This window comes from Ochotona princeps, chromosome X (genome assembly GCF_030435755.1).
Source record: "Ochotona princeps isolate mOchPri1 chromosome X, mOchPri1.hap1, whole genome shotgun sequence".
NCBI classification, from domain to species: domain Eukaryota; kingdom Metazoa; phylum Chordata; class Mammalia; order Lagomorpha; family Ochotonidae; genus Ochotona; species Ochotona princeps.
In genome coordinates, this window is record NC_080865.1 from 45017429 (window position 1) to 45026566 (window position 9138).

The window sequence follows — 9138 nt, forward strand, 5'->3', positions numbered from 1 at the left end:
CAGCAATCTCACATGGGCGCCAGGCCTCGGCCCAGGCTGACCACAGCTGAGTGCTAACCAGCACAGAGTAATCCTGGATTTCCATAGAGAATATTCTAGTGAGGGTTCAGATCTCCAAAACCATGGGACTTGAAATTCTGAGACAGTCTCTACACTTCTATGCCCAGAACACAGGGTAAGGCAAACCAGCCAGGCGCGGGCCTGGGCCGCCTGCGTGCGTCAGGAACAAGTTCCTCTTGGCTGAACCTGCTCTAGGCAGCAATGGAAATAACCTGTCACCGGATCTGAGGCCTCTTGGCTTAGGCGTTCATGGCAAATTATCATAAACTGGGTACGTGATAAACAACAGGAATCCGTTTCTCACAGTTCTGGAGGCTGGCAAGCTGTCATCAGGACACGAGCAGAGCCAGGTTTCGCCGAAGACACTCGCTGGGGACTGCAGACAGCTGTCTTCTCTGGTTCCAGAAGGAGCCTTCAAGAACTCTCTGAAGAAATGATATCAAAAGGAAAGTATATTTTTTATACAAAAATCTCTAATTCAATCATGACAAGAAAAAAATGGTGAAAACCACAGTATGCATTTTCCATTAACCTGTCGAAATATCCTTATAAAAATAATGTGAGAGGGCCCGGCGGCATGGCCTAGCGGCTAAAGTCCTCACCTTGAAAGCCCCAGGATCCCATATGGGTGCTAGTTCTAGTCCTGGCAGTCCCACTTCCCATCCAGCTCCCTGCTTGTGGCCTGGGAAAGCAGTGGAGGACGGCCCAAAGCTTTGGGACCCTGCACCCGCGTGGGAGACCCGGAAGAGGTTCCTGGTTCCTGGCTTGGGATCGGCGCAGCACAAGCCGTGGCAGCCACTTGGGGAGTGAATCATCGGATGGAAGATCTTCCTCTCTGTCTCTCCTCCTCTCTGTATATCTTTGTAATAAAAAAAAAAAAAAAAAAATTAAAAAAAAAAAATAACAATGTGAGAGAGACAGCAAAACGGCAATAATCAGATTCATAAATATGTTACCCTCATGACATAGCTACGTCCCAAATATCAACACTGCAAATATCATCACAATGGGAACTGCATCTCAAAGTAAGAATTCTAACACAACACAGCAGGCCAACGATAAGGCCTTGATGAAGTACCACAGCAGATTAACTCAGTGATGTTGATCGGATTTCAAACTTTCTGTGTTTTCTTGTGGAGAGGCAGGAGATGTGGGAGAAATGCGTGATTATTTGAAATGCTATTCAGAGATCCACGAGCATTACTAGCTCTTTCCCATTCCCGTGGCATCGATAATATCAATGTAATACTTAGGGCCCGGCGCTGTGGCCTAGTACCTAAATCCCTCGCCTTGAACATGCTGGGATCCCTTATCGGCACTGGTTTTAACCCTGGCATCAAAGCTTCCCACCCAGCTCCCTGCTTGTTGGAGGGGAAAGCAGTCGAGGACGGCCCAAAGCCTTGGGACTCTGCAACCGCACATGGAAAACCAAGAAGTACTTCCTGCCTCCTGGTTTCTGACTGGCTCAGCTCCAGCCACTGCGGCCACCTGGGGGGTGAATCAGCTGACGAAATATCTGCCTCACTGTCTCTCCGTCTCCCTCTGTACATCTGACCTACCAATAAAAATATTTTTAAAATTCAGATTTAGACTGCAAGGCAGAAGCTCCAGCTTGCCACATAAATTATCACATATTTGAGAAGAAACATTATCCAACACAAGTTTTATCCTAAGTAAAGTGAAAATGAAATTCACACATCTATGAGTCAGCTGGTACATAACTAAAATTCACAAGCAGTACTAGACTAATCAGGAGGAACACACTGAGACAATGAACCAAGTCTGCTGCTTCCTAATGAGCCTTGAGCTGAATAGCAAGTTAAGAATGGGGCCTGGCGCAATAGCATAGTGGTTAAAGTCCTCACGTTGCACGTGCCAGGATCCCATATCGGCGCTAGTTCTAATCCCGGCAGCTCTACTTCCCATCCAGCTCCCTGCTTGTGGCCTGGGAAAGCAGTTGAAGAAGGCACAAAGCCTTGGGACACTGCACCCACGTGGGAGACCCGGAAGAGGTTCCTGGTTCCTGGCTCAGGATTGGCTCAGCTCCAGCCATTGCGGCCACTTGGGGAGTGAACCCTCGGATGGAAGATCATCCTCTCTGTCTCTCCTCCTCTGCATATCCGCCTTTGCAATAAAAATTTGAAAAAAAAAAGTCAGGAATGTAAAAGAGGTAAGCAACCCTATTCCATTCAAAGCCAAGCACACATTATTTACGTTCACTTCCTACGGTGACAACACTGGACGTGAACAGTCTGTCTCTGGCGACAGAGCTGATCGTGGGGAATGGCCGAGACAGTGAGACACGGACACAGCATGGCAGCAATTCCCACACTCAGGAGAAAGGGGCCAGGCCTGGAACAGGGCGCTAGGGGCAGGCAAGCAGCCAGCTGTCAGATTCGGCATCAGCTCCCACCTGAGCTCACACGGACCATCCTGACACAGAAAGCTGCGAGGGCACAGCGGCACAGTGGGTAAAGACGCCAGCCACACGGCCAGCATCCCACGTGGGTGCCAGTCTGAATTCCGGCTGCCCCAGCTCCTATGCGGCCCCTGCTGATGAACCTGGGAAAACAGTGCACAATGGCCCAAATGCGTGGCCCCGGGACCCATGGGGGAGACCCAGAAGCTTCTGGCGCCCGCTTTCAGCCAGCCTGTGGCAGCCATCTGGCGAGTGAAGCAACAGATGGAAGACCTCTCCCTCAGCCTTCCCTTGCCTCTCTCTCTCTCTCTCTGTCTGAAACTCCGCCTTTCAAATCAGTCCATCAATCCTTGAAAAAAACACACGGATCCCAGTGACACGTGACCCTCAGGCCCACAGCATCAACGACTGGGAGAGGAGGCTCCGTGCTGCTCCCTGCCACCCGGATCACAGCAGGTGCAGGTTTCGGGGCAGACACCAGAGCCCCCCGCGGGACTTCCGCACTTGGGGAGGTGCCTGGGCAATGAATGTCCAAGGCAGGGCACCGGCCAAGAGGCAGGAGGGGAGGCGGTGTTGGGGATCTGAAGAGGAAAGCCGGCCGTGAGGTTGCGGGGCGGTGGCCTTGCGTGGAAGCCTGAGAGGACAGCCAGGAGGATGCGGCTGCCCGCAGCCCAGAGAGCTCGGTACTTCACTCTGGCAGAGGGGTCGTTCAGGCCGCACCACCCACGCATATGGCTGAGGCTCTGGGAGCCTCATGGCCTCCAAGCGGGCACAGGGGTGCTACCCCTGCAGATGGGCGGCACCCACAGGTACCAGGGACGAAATGCATTACCTGAGTGCCCGCGGACGCCCAGGGTTGCCAAAGAGACACGGCCAAGTGGAAGGCGCGTCTCCACCCAGCAGACCATGCACCCGGCCTTGTGGCTCCTGCCAACAAACTCCACCTTGACCGCTGCAGACAGAGCGAGGGTACACAGTGAGGCAACTTCACTCAGTGCCAGAGCCACAGAGACCACCCAGAAAAGCCACTAGGAGAAAGGGAAACCAGGGAAACCCTCCCCTCACCTCCCCTTCCGGTGGGGCGGAGCCAGGGGGGACAGGCTTCAGGACAAGCACCAAAACCCCGCAGGCCTGGCCGCCTCGGCACACACCGGTGTAGGGCACAAACTACTGCAAGGGACGGTGACTGCTGCCGCACAGCCTCTGCTCCGCACCCCCCGTGCCGCTCCCCAAGGCCCCAGGGCCCCGCACAGCCAGGAGAGGAAGTGCTGGCCACCTGCAGCCAGCCTGGACACTCAGGCCTTCCTCAACCTGCAAGTTCTTCCACGCTGCGGCACACAGGGCACCTCGCTGAGCACCCGGGAGCCTATCTACAGCCCCACGCACGCATGCACGCACTGCACGCCCCTGCCTTCCACTGGGGGCCTGCCTCCCGCCTGCTGACCCACGCCTCCTCTCACCGCACCTTACACTCCCAGGCGGGAAGAACTTCCAGGGCTGACACACACACGCACAGGGCCCTTTAAGAGAAACTCACACAGCGAAGCACAAGGCAGCAGGTGCGGCCATCTGCTCGGCTCCATGGTCCTTCCAGCCTCCAGCACAAGTGGCCGGCTCCCCGCAACCCCTGCCGGGCGTCCCCATGTCACTGCAGACCACGGGCACAGGCCTTCACAGCCTCCCTGGAAAACAAAGCCAGGAAAATCACACACGCACTTGCAACTTGTCACCCTGAAACCAACTCGACTTCCACGTGGATGTTGCCATGAACTTCCACAAGGCGGTTCCTGGGCCCCACCAGCCCCACCAGCCCCACCAGCCCCACAAACCAGTCCCAAGCCTCCCCCCCCACCTTACTCTGTCTGCGTCCACTCCGTTGGCCTCAGATCCGGGGTGCGCACAGCAGCTGCTCCAGGACCTTGCGGGCTGCGTGCAGGCCCTTCTCCCTGCAGGCCTAGCTGCTGCATCTCCCTTCACCCGCACACCCCACGCCTACAAAACAATCACAGCCTGACAGCCCCAGAGCTCCTCCCCTCCCACCCAGACCTGCGCCGACCCCGGATCCCAACGCTACCCACCACACCACACGCACCCACGCGCTCCCTCCCCGATGCCGCTCATTCACCACAGGCTCATCCTCACTCCCACCTTCGCCGCAAGCCAAGGGACTCCTCCAGAGACACCGCAGCCCTGCTCACTGGGCCCGGGACACACAGCAAGAAGGGGATGCTCATGCCCAACTCTCCCGGCAAGGAAGATGGCACGGGCTTTGCGCAGACACCACAGGACCAGGTGCTTCAGCGACAGACTCCTGCACCACGGGGTCCCGCCTCAAGGGGCTCCCGGGGAAGGCAGGCCACAAGGGAAGGCACCCCATACAGAGGAGGGCAAGCGGCCTCCCTCCACACCCTCGCCCTGCACTCCTCCGGGTCGGTGGACCGCCCCTGGGTCAAGCGCTCAAGGGTTCACCAAGCAGCAGCTGGTGAGACCCACGCCCCGGCAAGGGCCCTTCCCCCCCCCACCTGGTCGTCCCTGCGGCCTTTTCCGGCCCCCACAGCCGGCGAACACACGCAGGGCAGCGACAGCAGACGCCCACGCCGTGGGCTCAGCCCTTCCTAGCAGACACGAACAACGCCCAAAGCGCTGGGCCCTAACCAAGGCCGCCGAGGCCCCGCGGGAGCTCGCCTGCTGCGCGCCCCACCATGGCTGCAGGCTCGGGACCCGCCACCGCGCCCACCCGGGAAGCCATGCGCCCACGGCCTGGCCTCGTCCCGCCTCAACCCCCCACGCGCTCCTGTCCCAGCACCCTCGGCCCGTCTGTCGCCCGTCCCGCCCGCCCGCCGGCAGCACTGCTCCCAGACTGCAGCCCCGCGGTGCTCCTGCGTCTCGAGCTCTCGGCCAGCGCCGGGCTGCTGCCCACCGCGCGCAGGACACAGCGGCCTCAGGCTGCGCGCGTGACGGCGGCGGGCCGGCCCTGGGCCCAGCAGGCTGGCCGCCCGACAGCTCGCTCCTTTTCCTTTTTCCTCCCGGCCCCGCACCTACCCACGGCACGAGCAGCAGCAACTTCGCGCCAAAGCCTTTGAAGGCGGACGTGACGCGCCCGCTCGGCCGCCGCTCCTGGGCATGCGCACCACACCCAGCCGGCCCGCCTGCGCTGCCCGCCGGGGCCCAGGCCGACGAAGGCCCCGCCGACCGACGGCTCCCTCCTCTGCGCTGTCGCTGCGCGGCCATGCCCGCCACCCCGCCGAGGGCAACAAGCCGCCCCCACGTCCGCCCGCGGGCCCTTCGCCCAGAGCAGCGACCGCCATTCCGTACGGACCCCACAAACACGGCCACACTCCCCAGCAGCCACCGCACGCCCGCCCCCGGAAGGGACGCACCTTGACTGGCAGGGACGGCCCGCCTCTGTTGCTATGGCCCCGGGGGCGGGGCCTCGGCTGCCCGCTGCCAGCGCTCACAATCGCCGTTCCCCTTCCGGGGTCGCCCCGCGAGGTTCCGGGTGGGCTCCCTGCGCGGGCCCCGGTGGCTCTCGGCTGGCCCTTCGTGCTGCCCGAGCCCCTCAGTGGGTGGACGAGGTCGGCTTCAGCCGAAACGGGCGCCCTGCGGCCGTCCGCTGACCACCCTTGTTCTCGCTCGGTGAAACTTTGGCCACGTGGGGGCAGTGTGGGACCGCAGATGGCCGCCGCTCGGGTCCGCCTCCGCCCCTCGCGTTTGAAAAAAAACCTCCCGAGACGCCAAAAAATGACTCAAAGTCAGAATGCTTCTCTTAAGAGAGGCACTGCTTTTAAACCAGCCTGGCAACAACCAATCTACCGCTTTTAACATTTGTTTGGAGCTCATATCTCCAAATATGAAAAGCCCATGTTCTTACACTAGTCATCTCGAATAAGACCATGCAAAGCGATTCAGCGTATACATCGATTACTTCTTCTCCCCTTCAGTTTTGCTGCTTCCTACTATCGGATGACACACAATTGGGTGGGCTATACTTGGTTGGGGGATGTCATGGTTACAAACAACTTGCAGGACAGCTTATATATATTTTTTATTACATTGCAGTATGTGACAGTTTCATAGGCTCTGGGTTTCCCCCATCCCCTCCCCATACCCTTCCCCCATTGTGGATTCCTCCACCTTGTTGCAATATTACAGTTCAAATTCAATCAAGATTCTTTCCTATACCAAGCATAGAGTCCAGCTACTTATTGTCCAGATGGGTTGAACAGTTTCTTGGGGAGACCATTTTTGGTCTGAAGGTAGAGGTGGTACAATATCGTCCCAGTCAATTAAGAGTCCCAATATAACATCAACAACGATTGAGGACAGCTTATATTCTAAGGGTAATTCACTTTGCATACAAGCTTCTCTGTTTTTTTTGAGAGGTGTATGGAACCAAAGCAATGCATGGTGGTCCCTTCCGAAGCACATATACTAACAGCGGAAGGAGACAGGTTTGCAAGACCCTTGCTCCAGCAGGACAAATCCTGAAGCCTTCCATTTTTGTGCAGTAGGCAATTAGTTCAAGGTCAGGATCTTGGAAGCCATTGCCCCACCACTTAGGTGGGGTGTTATTGCATTTTAGTGTAACCACTCCCTTCACAAGCCCCATGAAGGTCCATGAGATGGAGGGGCTTCCTTTCTTGGTCCTTCTTCCATCTTTGTGGCACTCTGACTCTTGGCCTCCCAAGTGCCTGCCTGCTCTCTGGCTTCCTACAGACAGACTCCAAGGACAGGTGGCCCCTTCAGCATGGCCCCTTTGTGTCTGTATTCCTCATCTGATGTTCACTGCTTGGGCGGGACAGTGAAGATGTTAAGGCTAAGATGCTTTGTATTTTCAATGTGTGTACTTTGGATAGTTATGGGAGAGGTGAGTCCTAGCAGTGATGGAATGTGGGCAGAGAAGCCAGGGAAAGGTGAATGTGTGTCCAGGTTATTTGCTGTATGTCCCTTAGGAGAACTTACACAGCTGGGACATAGGTCTTCAGCTTAACGGATGGATTTCAGGCTAATGACCAGGCTAATGACCTTTTTTTTTTTTTCCCCTATTGAGACTGGATTGCCATATGGACTTGTGATTGGCTATTTCTAGTGTGCTCTGTTATCACGAAGCTTGGTTAATTAAGACTCCTTAATACAAAAACACCCTTGATTGGTCTGGCATGATCTCACTCACATCGGCAACACCATATTTCATACTTTTGTGTGATCAAACAGGATCACCCGATCTTTTTATATTTTTCTTTACATAAAGGTTTTGCATTCTGGTGTGTTTTTTTAAAGGCAATACTGTGGATCCCGTAAATTGACACTATGAACCTGCAGTAGATCAAGATCTTCTACTGAATCATCTCTGAAATTTCTTTAAGTTCTATCCTGGTCACAGGAGGAAAACCGCATGCGTTGGGTAGAAGATAGCTTCTACTGAAATAATGTCACAATACTGGATGGGGGAGTGTTTCCTGAAGATGCTGTCCTCTAAGTAATAATGCAGGAGCGTCTTTTGCAAACTCAACTACATATCTGACACGTATTAATGTCAACCATCTCTTCAATTTCAGTCTATAAATGTTGTTGAGAAATTTTCTTGGGTCAGAAAAATTTGTAGCAAGTAGTACCACTTGGGTCAAGAGATACATCAGTGCAGAATAAAAGGGCGGATCAGTGCCACTTAGCACACCAAGCCCCTGGAGTCTGTGCAATCACCAAGAAACTATGAAAACGACAGAACTGCTCATGACCTCCACGGTCAAATCTCACAGGAGAGGCTCATTTTCTGGAAACAAGCACAGCAAAGTCAGAGGAAAGGTCGTAAGGAGATTCATTTCTGTTAGGAGAAAAAGTTACCATTTTGAGAGTGAAAGTTGAATCTTGAATGGGTGGTGTCTTCCACCGCGGCCCTATGGAGCTGGCAATGCTGGGACACGCCTCTGGGCTTGGTTGGGCGATAGGTGAGCTAAATAGCGTGGCTAAAACTTTTGGTTCCATACACCTCTCAAAAAGAACAGAGAAGCTTGTTTGCAGAGTGACTTACCCTTAGAACATAAGCTGTCCTGCAAGTTGTTTGTAACCATGACATCCCCAACCAAGTATAGCCCACCCAATTGTGTGTCATCCGATAGTAGGAAGCAGCAAAACTGAAGGGGAGAAGAAGTAATCGGTGTATACGCTGAATCGCTTTGCATGGTCTTATTCGAGATGACTAGTGTAAGAACATGGGCTTTTCATATTTGGAGATATGAGCTCCAAACAAATGTTAAAAGCGGTAGATTGGTTGTTGCCAGGCTGGTTTAAAAGCAGTGCCTCTCTTAAGAGAAGCATTCTGACTTTGAGTCATTTTTTGCGTCTCGGGAGGTTTTTTTCAAACGCGAGGGGCGGAGGCGGACCCGAGCGGCGGCCATCTGCGGTCCCACACTGCCCCCACGTGGCCAAAGTTTCACCGAGCGAGAACAAGGGTGGTCAGCGGACGGCCGCAGGGCGCCCGTTTCGGCTGAAGCCGACCTCGTCCACCCACTGAGGGGCTCGGGCAGCACGAAGGGCCAGCCGAGAGCCACCGGGGCCCGCGCAGGGAGCCCACCCGGAACCTCGCGGGGCGACCCCACCCCGGAAGGGGAACGGCGATTGTGAGCGCTACGGGCAGCCGAGGCCCCGCCCCCGGGGCC

The 9138-nt window shown here is 55.7% G+C and overlaps 1 long non-coding RNA gene across 1 annotated transcript; it reads right to left on the reverse strand.

Moving 5' to 3' along the window:
• Positions 1 to 433: 433 nt before the first annotated feature.
• On the reverse strand, positions 434 to 4705 carry LOC131478615 (uncharacterized). The gene is made up of 3 exons (XR_009244582.1): positions 4628 to 4705; positions 4017 to 4161; positions 434 to 485 (listed from the first exon to the last, which is right to left on the reverse strand). It is a non-coding gene; the product is annotated as an uncharacterized LOC131478615 (long non-coding RNA).
• Positions 4706 to 9138: the final 4433 nt, after the last annotated feature.